Source organism: Spermophilus citellus (genome assembly GCF_964194105.1).
Source record: "Spermophilus citellus genome assembly, chromosome: 8".
NCBI classification, from domain to species: Eukaryota; Metazoa; Chordata; class Mammalia; order Rodentia; family Sciuridae; genus Spermophilus; species Spermophilus citellus.
Window position 1 is genome coordinate 68649499 of NC_138189.1, and position 14892 is coordinate 68664390.

Here is a 14892-nt window from a genome sequence, read left to right on the forward strand (position 1 = left end):
AAATATTCTACGAAGCCAGTATAATAACCCTGATACCATAACCAGACAAAGATGCATCAAACAAAGAAAACTACAGACCATTATCCTTGATGAACTTGGATGCAAAAGTCTTTAATAAAATATTAGCATACCACATTAAAAAATGGTCAAGTCAGTTTTATTCTAGGGATGCAAGGTTGATTCAACATATGCAAATCAATAAATATACTTCACCAATTAAGCAGACTTAAGGACAACAATCACAGGATCATTCCCACAGATGCAAAAAAGGCTTTTGATAAAATCTAGCACCCATTCATGTCAAAAATCTTGGAGAAGCTAGGCATCAAAGGCAGTTAACATCACAAAGGCCATTTATGACAAACCCAAAGCCAATATCAATACTAAATGGAGAAAAACTAAAGCATTTCTTCTAAAATCAGGAACAAGACTAGGCTGTTCACTCTCACTACTCCTATTTAAAATAACCTTTGAAACATTAGCCAGATAATCAAGCAAGAGAAGGAAATCAAAGGGCTTCAAATAGGAAAAGAAGTCATCAAAGTATCTCTGTTTGCTAATGATATGATCCTATATCTAGAAGATCAAAAACAAACACCAACAAAATGCACCAGAAGACATATAGAGCTTATAAACGAGTTGAGCAAAGTAGCAGAATACAAGATCAACACCCATAAATCAGTAGCTTTCCTATACTCCAACAGTGAATCGGCCAAAGAGGAAACCAGGAAAACCATTCCATTCACAATAAAAAATAAAAAAAGTCTCAAAACAAAACATTTGAGAATTAATCTAACCAAGGAGGTAAAAGAGCTCTACAATGAAAATTATAGAACACTGAAGAAAGAAATTGAAGAAGACCTTAGAAGATAGAAAGACCTCCCAAGTTCTTGGATAGGCAGAATTAATTTTGTCAAAATGGCCATACTACTAAAAGTAATATACAGATTTCAATGTAATATGCAACAAAATACCAATGACATTTTTCACAGAATTAGAAAAAAACAACATTACATTCATTTTGAAAAATAAGAGTCTCAGAATAGCCTTTGCAATACTGAGTGAGAAAAACAATACAGGGGGCATCACAATACCTGATCTGAAATTGTAACTACAGAGCTGTAGTAAAACAAACAGCATGGTGTTGGCATCAAACACACAGGAAGACCAATGCAAGAGAAAACTAGACACAGAGACAAACCCACATACTTAAAGCCATTTGATACTTGACAAAAGTGCCAAAATATTTCTGACAAAAGATAGCCTTTTTAACAAATGATGCTGGGAAAACTGGATAGCTATATGCAGAAAAATGAAACTAGATCCCTATCTCTCACCCTGAACAAAATCAAATCAAAATGGATCAAAGACTTAGGATTTAGACCATAAACCTTGTAACTGCTAGAAGAAAACATCAATACTCCATCGTATTGATGCTGGCACCAACTACCTTAACAAGATCTCCAAAAGGCAAGAAATAAACCCAAGAATCATAAGTGGGACAGCATCAAATTAAAAAGCTGTATGCAGGAAAGGAAATGATGAAGAGCATGAATAGATAGCCTACAGAATGAGAAAATCTTTGTTAGCTACTCCTCTGATAGGGGATTTATATACAGAATATATAAAGAACTGAAAAAAATTACCACCAAAAAACTAAGTAACTCAATCAATAAATGGGCAAAAGAACTAAACAGGAAACTTCTCAAAAGAAGGATCACAAATGTTCAACAATATATGAAAAATGTTCAACATCTCTAGCAATCAGGGAAATGCAACCCAAAACAATCCTAGAATTTCATTTTACTCTATTCAGAATGGCAACGATCAAGAATAAAAATAATAACAAATGTTGGTAAGGATGTGGGGAAAAAGGTGCATTTATACATTGTTGGTGGGACTGCAGATTAGTATAATCACTCTGGAAAGCAGTATGGAGATTCCTCAAACATCTGGAGATGGAACCACCATATGACCCAGCTATCCCACTCCTTGATATTTTCCATCTTAATGTTTATAGCAACACAATTCACAATAACCAAATTATGGAATCAACTCAGGTGCTTTTCAATAGATGAATGGATTAAGAAATTGTGTTATATATGTACAATGGAGTTTTACTCAGCTATAAAAAAGAATGAAATTATGGCATTTACTGGCAAATGGATGGAAAGGGAGAACATCCATTTAAGTGAAATAAACCAGTCTCAGAAACTCAAAGGTCAAATTTTTTTTCTAATATGTGGAAGCTACAGTAAAATAAAGGAAAGGAGGAGAAAGGGTAGGATATCATAAAACTATAGGGAATATAAGTAGTATAGAAGATCAACATGCAGTGTTAGGGATTAGAAAGGAGAGGCAATAGGAATGAATTATTAAAAAATCATATATATAACTATACCACAGGGAACTTCACATTTATGTATAAATGAAAACAACAAATCAAACATAAATAAATAAATGAGCAAAAGGAAGTCTTAGACATAGAGGCAGGAACACTAGCAAGGGGAGGGAGGTCGGGAGGGAAAAGGAGGGAATTATAAACTGAAATTGAATTCCATGCATATATGATTTTGTCGGGATGAACCCAACTACTATATGTAACTATGAAGTTCTACCAAAAAATTATGTTTAGGAAATAAAACTTCTAATCTTCAAAAAAGAAAGAAGACATTCCTTCTAGATTTACGGGATGGTTAGAGAAAGAAGAGGTCATAGGCAGGTCCATTTTGCACAGTGAAAAAAATCCTCTTCTCTTTGACAAGGAGATTAGTGTACATAGAAGGAAGCCAGGTATGTCTCAGCAGATAGTGGGAGAATAACCCCAAATGCATTTGGATAACTTGGAGGCTGCCACACCCACCTCAGGCCCAGAGTGCCAGTGCCTTGAGGTCAGGATTGCTTCAAATGAGGGACCTAGGTCACCTATGGGAATTAGGGGACTGCTGCTCAGGGCCTCTTCCTTACCTATCCACTTCTGTATAGCATCCTCGGCTGCCCTACTATGACCCAGATGGGCCCCAGTTGTGGCTTGGAACATTGCTGGTGAGGTTGGGAATCATAAATCTTGGCAGTGTCCACTTCTCACTAACTCTGAGGGTTTGGGAGTAAATGAGCTGTGTTCTTCTTGCATGGCTACCTTCACCTGGACTTCAAAGGGTGTCCAGAGCCCACACAAGGGCAATGCATAGTAAAGTCATGGGGGCAGGAGTACCCTTGAGACCACATAACTGTAGATCCACAAGTGTGCAATGCCAGCCTGGGCACTTGATTCCAGCCAATGAGAGTACAGTCTGGGCTGTGCCTAGCATAGCCATGGAGGCAGAATCTCCTGGAGCCTTGGGGACTCAACCCTCACCCCAGTGTATCTGGAAAGCATGACATATTCTCAAGCTTAAGATTTCATATTGCTTGCCCTGTTAGGCTTTGGAATTCCTTAGGAGCTGTAACCTCTCTCTTCTTGTCAATTTTTACCTTTTGGAATATTATGCCTGTTCCATCAATAGAGTTTAGAAGTACATACTAGTTTGATTTTTCAGACTCACAATGGGAGAGCAATTAGCTTCAGGAGGAAACATACGTTTGAGTCTTACCCATACCTAATTCAGATGAGACATTGAATTTTAGACTTTTGAATTGATACTGGGAACAGTTAAGAATTTGGGGGTGATTTTTTGATGGAATGAATTTTGAGATGGAATGCATATTTTTACTTGTGAGCAGGACATACATTTGTAGGGCCAGAGACAGAACTCTATGGTCTAGGTGTGTTCCCCCAAATTCCATGCATTAGAAATTTATTCTCCAATCCAGCTGTGTCAGGAGGTGGAGTCTTCAGGAGGGGTTTAGGTCATGAGGGCTCCACATGAAACGTCATTATAAAAGGGCTTGACAGAGGGCATTTGATCTCTTCTTCCCTTCTGCCTTGCTGTTAGGACAGGGTTCCTCCCCTCCAGAGGATGTGGTGTTCAAGGCCATTTGAGAAGCAGAGCACAGCCCCTGCCAGATAACTTAACCTGCCAGCATCTTGATCCTGGCCCTCTGAGCCTCCAGAACTGTGAGAAGTACCTTTCTATTGTTTTTAAATTACTCACTCTGTGGTATTTTGTTACAGAGGTGCAAACGTTATGAACATCCAGCTGTTGAGTGTAATATGCTATAATTGAATACCAATCTGTCATGATAACAAAGACACAGTTTAAATTTCAGAGCCTCTTTATGACTTCCTTAAAATCACAAAGACTTCAACATATTCTGTCCAATGATACAGCAAAGTATGAAGGAATGTCTTGATGTCTGCCTACTGTTTGAGGAGCTTCTCCTTAAATCGTTTACGTATATTTTTTTAAATAATTGACAGAATTCTGATTTCAAAGTGTGTGACATACTTAACAAAATAAACAAAACATTGAGAAATATAGGCTAGGATATTTCTCACTCACAATTATGGAGTAGGATACAATCTGTAACCCATAACCCTGTCACCCTATATTTTGTTATTATTTTTCAAGCTTCTTTCCAGTTAGTGGTTCTTTTTCTCAGTCTGATCCTCATTTAATTTCATTCTTTCCATCCATAGACTATACTCAGTCACTGATTCTAGTAACCTCTTCTTTCTGAATTCTGCAATAGATAAAGAAGCTTGTTGATCTTGCTAAAATAACTACTACCTGAGATCTAATTAGTTCTAGCCACATACAATTCTTAAAAACTGTAAAATCTAAAGTGGAAATGTACTCCCTAAACCCAAAGTGATTTTAATGATGCTATCAGAATTGGGGAAAAAGGAAAAAAGCCTGATCATCCAATAATCTTATATGACTTTTGCAAAAGATGGCATGAGAAGAGCCTCCATAACTGTGAGAAGTAACTTTCTATTGTTTTTAAAAAACTAAAAAATAAATATTAAAAAATAAAATAAATTACTCTGTGGTATTTTGTTACAGAGGTGCAAACAGAGATTTCAGTTAATTTTTCTGTCAAGACTTCTAATAAAGAATTTTTGAGAATGAGAATGGGTTAATAAGTATTTTTAGTTATATTGTAGCATCTGTGCCATCTGGTCCAGATAAACTAAATGTATTTCCTCCAATTTTGCTCCATTGACTAAGTGAGATCAATGCATATTCATGCATGTGTGCTAGTAATTTTTTTGTCCATGGATCACCCATATGCTAGAAACAAACTGATATTCTTCAGAGGCAGTACATATTGTGGAAAAGGATCAGATATTTAAGACTCTAATTATTAGTATAGTTTTAGAATTTTTTCCATGCTGTTAAATTTTCTCAGATGGGAAGAATAAGATGGGAAGAATAATATTCTCCTAACAAGTCTGTTAAATGAGGTGCTAAGTGTAAAGTATCCATTACGATTATTGGGACAAAGAGGTTCTTCACTAAATTGTATTATCACTGGTTTGATGTTGCTGTCTGTTATCATTATGGTGTTATCACTGTCACCACCACCACCCGGCAGAGCCCTGCTTATTTTCACCCTTCTTCCTCAGGGAAAAACTAACATGATAGCCAATCCCTAAGTGCTTTGTAATGGATCTGAAAAAAGCTTGAGGCTCTTAAAACATGACCTTGACAAGAATATCAATAGAAATGGAAACTGCAAAAGATTTGTCTCTCCTTGTTTTCTATATGCAGGGATCTTCCCATCCTTAAGCTTTTAGAAGATCAACATTTAAAACACAAACACACCCATATGCACACACATTGTCTCTCACACACTCACTCATTCACAAAATTACATTCTTAATAAAAAATTTTTAATTGAATATGTCCCCATGAGAAATTCTCCTGCTACAAACAATGTTTAGAAGCAGCCTGAATCATTGGCTTCAATCCTGAAGAAATAGCTTGGCAATTCAGAGAGGATTCCCTCACTCATACTCTCAGTATCTCCTAACATACAAACTGTTGGTTGGATGCTCATACACACTTGATGAGATTATGATTATTAAGCTAACTTCATTCCCATTGAAAATTGAAACTTTTCTAAACTATTTTACATAAGAAGACTAGATTAGGATTATAGGTTTTTTGGAGGAAGACCACAGAGACAAAATACCATTCTAATTTCTTTTCTTTTCCTTTTTTTTTTGGTTTGTTTGTTTATTTTGTATTAATTTTTAAAAATTTATATATGACAGCGGAATGCATTACAATTCTTGTTACACATATAGAGCACAATTTTTCATATCTCTGGTTGTATACATAGTATATTCACACCAACTCGGGTCTTCATACATGTACTTTGGATAATGATGTCTATCACATTCCACAATCATTTCTAAACCCATACCCCCTCCCATCCCCTCCAACCCCTCTGCTCTATCTAGAGTTCCTCTATTCCTCCTGTGCTCCTCCTCCCTATCCCACTATGAATCAACCTCCTTATATCAGAGAAAACACTCGGCATTTGTTTTTTGGGATTGGCTAACTTCACTTAGCATTATCTTCTCTAACTCCATCCATTTACCTGCAAATGGATTTTATTCTCTTTTATTGCTGAGTAATATTCCATTGTGTATATATGCCACATTTTTTTACCCACTCATTTATTGAAGGGCATCTAGGTTGGCTCCACAATTTAGCTAATGTGAATTGTGCTGCTATAAACATTGATGTAACTGTGTCCCTGTAGTATGCAGTTTTTATTAAACTTGTCCCCGTTGATACTGTCCTTAATCCTGTGGCTCCAGGTGGTGTTTGTCAAGGCACTCCTCTGTAGAGCTCCTCTCCCTCCCTTCCATGTTGCACTTGGTGAAGGAAGTTACCATCTGCAGTCTGCCATTAAGAAATTGGAGTTTTGTTTCACTTCTTGAGGGTAGAGGAGCTACATATTTTACTTGGAATTCTTCTGTTATTATGAGTGTGGTCTCATGGAGCCTTTTTATATGATTGGGAACGAAAAGACCCAGAGCAAACTAAGGCAGAAGAAATAAATGCAGGTTTGTTCTTATTGTAGTAGCAGCAAGCTGCAGTTGAGAACTCTCCCTTTTTCTCTTACTAGGCAAGTGACATGTCTATGTGATTTCTATAATTTTAAAAAATATATACAAGAATAGGAGTTAGGATTTACATTTTAAAATAAGACACACATATTTGAGAGTTCTTCTCTTCTTACATATTCAGTGTCAGAAAATATTGGGAGCATGAGGCTCATCAGAATATAGCAAAGCTACAGAATCTGATTCTAAAGAATCAAAATCTTTGATCTTAAACTAAGGAGGCTGGAAAGAGGTTTTGTATATTACAAGACACAGTAGATATTCCAAAGTGGGGACAATTTGCTTCATTACTTCTGTAAAAAATAAGTTCATTAATTATTTTGTAATTTCCCTTAAATTTTTTTAAAAGGGATGACTTACTGTTCTTGTTCTGTGTTTTCCATCTAATGGGGAGGGAGCTTAGGCTATTCTGATTTGATGATTATAACCAAAAGTCATTCTTTGTGTTCAAACTTTGTTTATGCCAGTTATGCTTGTGTTTTACTTTACATATTTTACTTAAATACCAGGAAAACCTATATAATGGTATATGACATAGTCATGCCTATGAAAACTGAACTTGTTAAATATAATTTGCTACATAAGGTAAGAAATTGAAAGGGGTTAAAGATTTGGACAAAGGCTGTAAAATTATAGGAAGTTTACAATTTCAGATACTTTTTATCCAGTATTTAAATTTTTACTTTACTTAGAAGCAAATCCTCAAACAGAAATCATAGACTTCACATTGTAAATAGGGTGAGCATACATTTTGAGATGCTTGAACTGTCTGTGTTATTATTGGTGACCTAGTGTCCCATCCAATTTAGCATTTTTTTTTTACTGAAGCAAAGTATTATCATTAGTGTTTCCATTAAATAAGCAAGGATGTTAATCTTCTATTTGTACTTGAGTTTCTGTTGTGGCCTCTTTATGAGTGTGTGAACATATGCACTATATGTATCATGCATATAGTACATATGTTCTGTCTAGTAAAAATATTTGCTGAAGTAAGGTATACTGAATATAGGCCAAAATGCAATACTCTGAAAACACTGGGGTGAAATGTTTATAAATTTCTAAATGAAAATAATTACTTTCAAAGAGTGAGAATATTTTCTCAATTAAGGAGTGTAAGTACAGAGAAAAGTTAATTGAAGCTGTAAACATTTAAAAATTGATCAACCTGAGTTGCGGCTGTGTCTAGCTGCCAGCGCTGCACAGCCACATCCAAGGAGAAGCCCAAGGAGGGTGTGAAGACAGAGAATGACCACATCAACCTGAAGGTGGTGGGGCAGGATGGCTCAATGGTGCAGTTCAAAATCAAGAGGCACACTCCACTGAGCAAGCTGATGAAGGCCTACTATGAGAGGCAGGGCTTGTCAATGAGACAGATTAGATTCAGGTTCGATGGGCAACCAATTAATGAAACAGACACTCCAGCCCAGCTGGAGATGGAGGTCGAGGACACCATCGACATGAGGCATGGCCTCCAGAGGGACCACCCCACACCCTGCCATCCTCCTTGCATTTGTTGTTGAATGGTGAGTGACCAGGCTGATCACAGAGGAGTTCGAGAAAACCAAGGATAGTCACTGAAATGATCCTTCATGCACTTCAAGTGCCCAAACACTCATACACTGCTGGTGGGACTGCAAATTGGTGCAACCACTATGGAAAGCAGTATGGAGAGTCCTCGGAAAATTGGGAATGGAACCACCATTTGAACCAGCTATCCCACTCCTTGATTTATACCCAAAGGACTTAAAATCAGCATACTACAGAGACACAGCTACATCAATGTTTATAGCAGCTGAATTCACAATAGCTAGACTATGGAACCAACCTAGATGTCCTTCAATAGATGGATGTATAAAGAAAATGTGGCATATATACTCATTGGAATATTACTCAGCTTAAAGAAGAGTAAAATTATGGCATCTGCCAGTAAATAGTTGGAGTTGAAGAATAACATGCTAAGAGAAATAAGCCAATCCCACAAAACCAAAGGCCGAATGTTTTCTCTAATATGTGGTTGCTAATTCACAATAAAGTGGGGGTGGGGGGACACTAGGGAAGAATAGCATTACCTTAGATTACATAGAGGAAAGTGATGGGAGGGAAGGGAAGGGGATGTGGAGATAGGAAAGATAGTGGAATGAAACAGTCATTATTACTATATGTGTATATATATATATATATATATATATATATATATATATGACTACATGAACAATATGATTCTACAACATGTACATTTAGAAAAATGAGAAATTATATTCTATCTATATATGATGTATCAAAGTGCATAAATGCATTCTACTGTTATGTATAACTAATTAAAACAAATAAAAAATTAAAATAAAACAAAACAAAACTCTGCCAGGATGATTTTACAGCTTGCATTGGGCCAATCACATTGTTCTCTTTGTAAAATGAGTTGTAAGGTTTTGTTTTTGTTTTTGTTCTTGGATTTGTTCATTGCCCCTCCCAAAACAATTTTTCCTTCAAACTTGTGGCTAAATGTTGGCTCTCAGTCCGTGGCCAGGCTCTCACCCCTGGAGTAGTGGTCACTGCTGGAGCTACTTGTCCGAATCATGTGGAGAGCTCATGTTCACACTGTGCATCTGTGGGAGAGTGTGGGGGTGGAATTCCACCAAGCATGTTATTAAAATTCTAAAAGCTGCAAATGACAAGCTTCATCAAGCATATGGTAAAGTTGAAGGCAAAATACTGGAATACTTCTTCAGAAGCAAAAAAGAAAGTTAAGTCCCCTTCAGTAGTAAGGCCCAAGTACTTTCTGCTCCAGAGTGTGTCGCGTCTGGGTCTGAGGCCCAGGATGCTACCCCAGCACTCTGTGCCTGGGTGTGGGTATGTGGGCAATGATTGGCACAACCCAAACCAGCTTTTATCCTTTCAAAACAAGGAAATAATTACCATGTTTCTCATTTGGTAATTGTATCGTGGCCTCAGATTTACTTCTAACAAATAATTATGGTCTCTCTATAAAACGTAAGATGAAATATTACTGAATTTGCAGTTATGTTGTATAAAAGAGCTAATTGGGAGTTCATAACCCACTTCAATCTAATGTATGAAATATGATATGTCAAGAGCTTTGTAATGTTGTGAACAACCAATAAAAAAAAAAGTGTGGTTGCAAAAGAAACCCACAGAAAGGTGACTTAGTGTTACAGAGTTTTACTCTGCTACTGTCCAAATAAATATTGAAATTATGCATTAGAACAGTGACTCCAGTTCTGTGAGATATTTGGGAATCTATACCATTTAAAATGTTCATAATTCTGTCTATTGTCCTATAAGGATCCATTGTTGCTTGATGGCCATTCTCTGACTTTTATAGTTACCTGAAAATGACCCATCACCTTCTTTCCTTCAAATCTTGCAGAAATTTCTTTGTTTCCTCAGTTTTGCTGTATGGGTTCTGGTGGGATGTTGTTGTCTCTATTGTTTGTTCACCAATTTGTACATTATGTTTTACTTTACTGTAAACAGTAAAGATAGTTTGATATTCTGTCAACAAGTTTGTTTTTTGATCAACCAAAAAATTAAAAAAAAAAAAACAAAGATGGTTTTGTACCTTTAAAGATGGTTCAGGCAATTTTGTGGGGGAAAAAAAACAACCAAGAAAACAAACTAGGAAAAAACACTAGAAAAACTGCATCAGTTAAAGGAGTACCAGTGACCATATCAGCCATATATGGCCAAGAAACTGATTATAGTATGAAAATGTACATCAAGAAGACTTAATTATTGTGCTTATTTTAAAATATTCAGGTAATCAATTTTAAGATTTTTAAACATTTGTTCTAATATACAATTTCATTTTTAGAAAGAATTTAAACTTTAAAAATAGTTGTAAAATAGAGGTATTTTTTAGTCAGTATTTCAAAAGTCATATATTTATATAATATATAGTCATAATATATACTATATAGTTATTATATATATACACACATCAGAATAATGACTATTTTCACTCTCAAAAGTTATCACAATATGAATGTGAAACTCCAATCAGTAATTCTGTAATCAAAGAAATGTCCTTGATTTTCATTTTACACGTTGGTGAAAAATTACACAATTCTATTTCTAAACAAAAATACAGTGTTTTATTCATGTATGTATCTTTTTTATATGTAACTATGTTGATGAATATATTCAATTGAAATTATTTCAGTATGTAGGACAAAACCAGATAGAAGGATTTAAGGATATTTACCTTAAATGTAGTAAGTGGTGAAGCTGAGATTAGACCCAAAGTCTGTGCTTTTGTACCATGTACAACAGTCAAGATATTTTCAGTTCTTAAGTAAGCATAGCCCTAGTACAAGTGTTTCTCTTAAACAATAAGGAATTTAACTCCTTAGATAATAGCAAGACTGGAATTAGGGGAAATTCCAGGATTGGTTGATTTACTGGCTCAATAATACCCTTAAGTACCCATGTCCTTTTAGCATTTTACCTCCTTGTGACTGCAAGATATCTCAACAACCAGTAAAGAAGAAGAGGGTCTTATTTTTTCTTTAATTTTATATCACTATAAGTGAAAACTTTTGTTAGAAATACTTAAATAGATTTATCTGCAGTTGTTATCAACTAGAATTGGGTCACATGTTCATGTCTGAGCTAATCACTATCAAGGGCAATGAGACACCATAATTGGCTGATAGCCATCATTATTTACTCTCTGAGTGTGAACTTTCTCATAGCACATAAGAAATTGAAGACTCAAACAAAAGTCTAATTTGCCATCAAGGAAGAAGAAACCTGCCTGTTAGCTATATAATAAGTAATATTTGCCACAATTTGGTTTCTCCTGATGTGCTATAATGTACAGTTATGTCATATGTTGTAGTCTTCTTTATTCAAATATTATTATCATATTAAACCTATGGGAATTATCATAATTGCAGTTGGTAGACACGTTTTCCTAAGCATAAAAATAATTCTTTAATAGCAATATATGTAATTGTGCTCGAGCCTGTTTTAATTTTAAAATTTCCTCATTTCCCTTGAATAAATTGGATACATGCTATACTATCATAGTGTTAATTTAAATAAGTATAACTGAATACCTAAAATATGAAAAACAAACTATGAATTCTAGTGGGATATAGAAATAATATGGTCTTATTTCTGTCTTTGAGGCTCTCAGACTCTAATAATCATTAGCATTTAAGCCTGTCACATAATTTTATTGTCTAACTAGAATAATTCTCAAGAAGCACTTAGATCTCTTGGCCAGTAATCCATAGGGAGCAACTCACCATCAGCCACACATTGAAAACAAATAATTCCAATAGTATATGCCCCTTTTTATATTTAAACCAAAATTCTATCTCAGGTTTACTTAATAAAGATGCTGCCCTAACTGGCAAAACATCTGGAAAAAAACAAAGTTAGATCCCTTCCTCACATTATGTATTAAAATAAGTTCCAGAAGCATCAAAAATCTGGGTATTTAAAATAAAATATTAAAGAAAACAGGAGATACAGCAGAAAACTAGGCAGGAAATTGAGGAGCACAAAGAAGAAGGCAGATATTTAAAATATTGTTATTGATATCGGTGTTGAGAATCATGTTGGAGTCCCTTTCCTCTTGTGTTGAAGATATGAACACCTGAGAAATGCTGAGGCAAGTGCAAAAAGTTTTATTTAAAGAATAGGTAGCAGAATACAACAGTCATTAATATGGTATTATGTAAAAATGTGGATGTGTAACCGATTCTGCAACTTGTATTTGGGGTAAAAAATGGGAGTTCATAACCCACTTGAATCAAATGTATGGAAGATGATATGTCATGAGCTTTGTAATGTTTTGAACAACCAATAATAATAAAAAAATAACAGAGAGACAGAAAGAGATTCCTCTGCAGAGGATAGGGTCTCAATTGGTGCCCAAGGGAGTGGGGGTGTCCTCCTCCTTTTATACTTTTTATGTTTCCTTTCTACTTATGCCCCCTCCCTCTCTTATATTGCCTAAGTGACCCAAAGGTGGAGTGATCCAAGGGCAAGAACAATCCACCCTGGGGTATAGGCATTCATTAACAACTCCTTACTGGGGGAAACAATTCCCTGGAGGCAGGTAACCTTGACAACAAATTGGAGGAGGGGGAAGTGCTCTGGAGATATTAGCATTTTATTTCCTGTTGAATCAGCCCCCATCTTCATCATTCATTACCTACCCCAGCTGTTCATTTGCAGTCCGCTTACCCCCCACCTCATTATGACCAAACATGACAAAGTCAAGACACAAATAATAGGCTGAAAGTACAATAACAAAAGACAGTTCAGGGGTTCTATTCCTAATATGAACTGATTCCTATAAATGGTAGTATGTTCAAATACTCTTCTGCACTATAACAATTAGCATATGCAGGTGCTTGGAAAGTTTTTGAGTGTTTGTTTAATTAGCTTAAAACTTGGAGGTCTCAACTCTGCACATGCAAAGCAGGTTGACCTCCTACTCAGGCAAAATACCAGTCAGACTGGTACATTTTCATAAGATGAGTAGTTTGCACCCTCCTAGGATAGCTAAAGCTTGGTGCCTCAATTAACATCACAGACTATATGCTCTACAAAGCAGTTAGAGAAAACAATTGCATGTTGACTACAGTGCTGCTTTGCATAAAGTTCTTTGAACACATTTGAAATTGGAGAAAGAGTTCTTTCCAAGTCTTTGGTAAAGTCATCAGGGATTGTCTCTAGGCCATAGTATCTCATCCTAATATTCATCCAGGTACCCTGTTATAGTTTACATGGTCTTTATTCAGAAAGTGCATAACAGAAACTTGCATCTGAGCGACATTTATGTGCCATTTACAAAATCATAATTGGTTAAATGGCAAAATCTTTACAATGTTAGATTCTGTATTATAGTAGGGAGATGAATTAATTCCTATTTAAATTTATTTCAAGAAATAAATTATTTTTACTGATGAATTCGTTCTTCATTTTAAAAAGTTATTCTTCCAAGGAAATTTAAAATCAAATACAGAATCCCAATCTAGCAATTAGTTCTTTCAGAAATCTTTTAACAGCTAATCTCATTTACCTTTTTTAGATGTGCACCCTTCTGCTTTAACATTTTTTTTTAGAACAGAATGCTTTAGTTTTATACAATTTTAAATGTATAAAGTCATGCACCTCATTTCAGGAGAGGACAAATCCTTCATTTTATATGTTATGAACTGAGACTCAGAAATGCTAATTGGATATTCTAGTCTTATGCTAATTTACAAGTTGAGGCAGGGCTAGAGACCCAAACTTTTGATTATTAATGTAGAATTCATCCTGCCTTATTTCTAACTTTTTTTTAAAACAAAATTTCAGTAGGTATTCTTCCAGAAACAGGTGAATTGTAGATTCTAATATTTTGGTAACAAAGCTTAATCTCTAAGTGAGGCTATGGAGTTTATTATTTTTTTTTCTTTATTTTCTTTGGTACTGGGAATTGAACCCAGGAGTGCTTTACTACTGAGCTATACCCACAGCCCTTTTTATTTTTTTATTTTGAGAGAGAGTCTTGCCAAGTTGTTTATGGCTTCATTAAGGTCCTGAGGATGGCCTCGAACTGTAAGGTTCTGGCGAACGTCGGAGGAAGAGACCACCAAGAGACCACTCATGCAACAGCAAAAGGGGTTTATTGCAGATCCAGCATGCTGGGGCTCCATGCTCACTCAAGAAGGGAGAGCAGCCCAGAGCCCCGAGCAGGGGTTGAGCAGTGCTTAAGTACACTTTTTTAGGGAGGGCAGGGGCTTTACATACATCACAGTCTCCTTTAACAAATCACCATACACCTGGGGAAAATCAAACAATTCCCAAACATGATTAATACATTCATTGGCGGGAACAGGTCGGGCACGAGT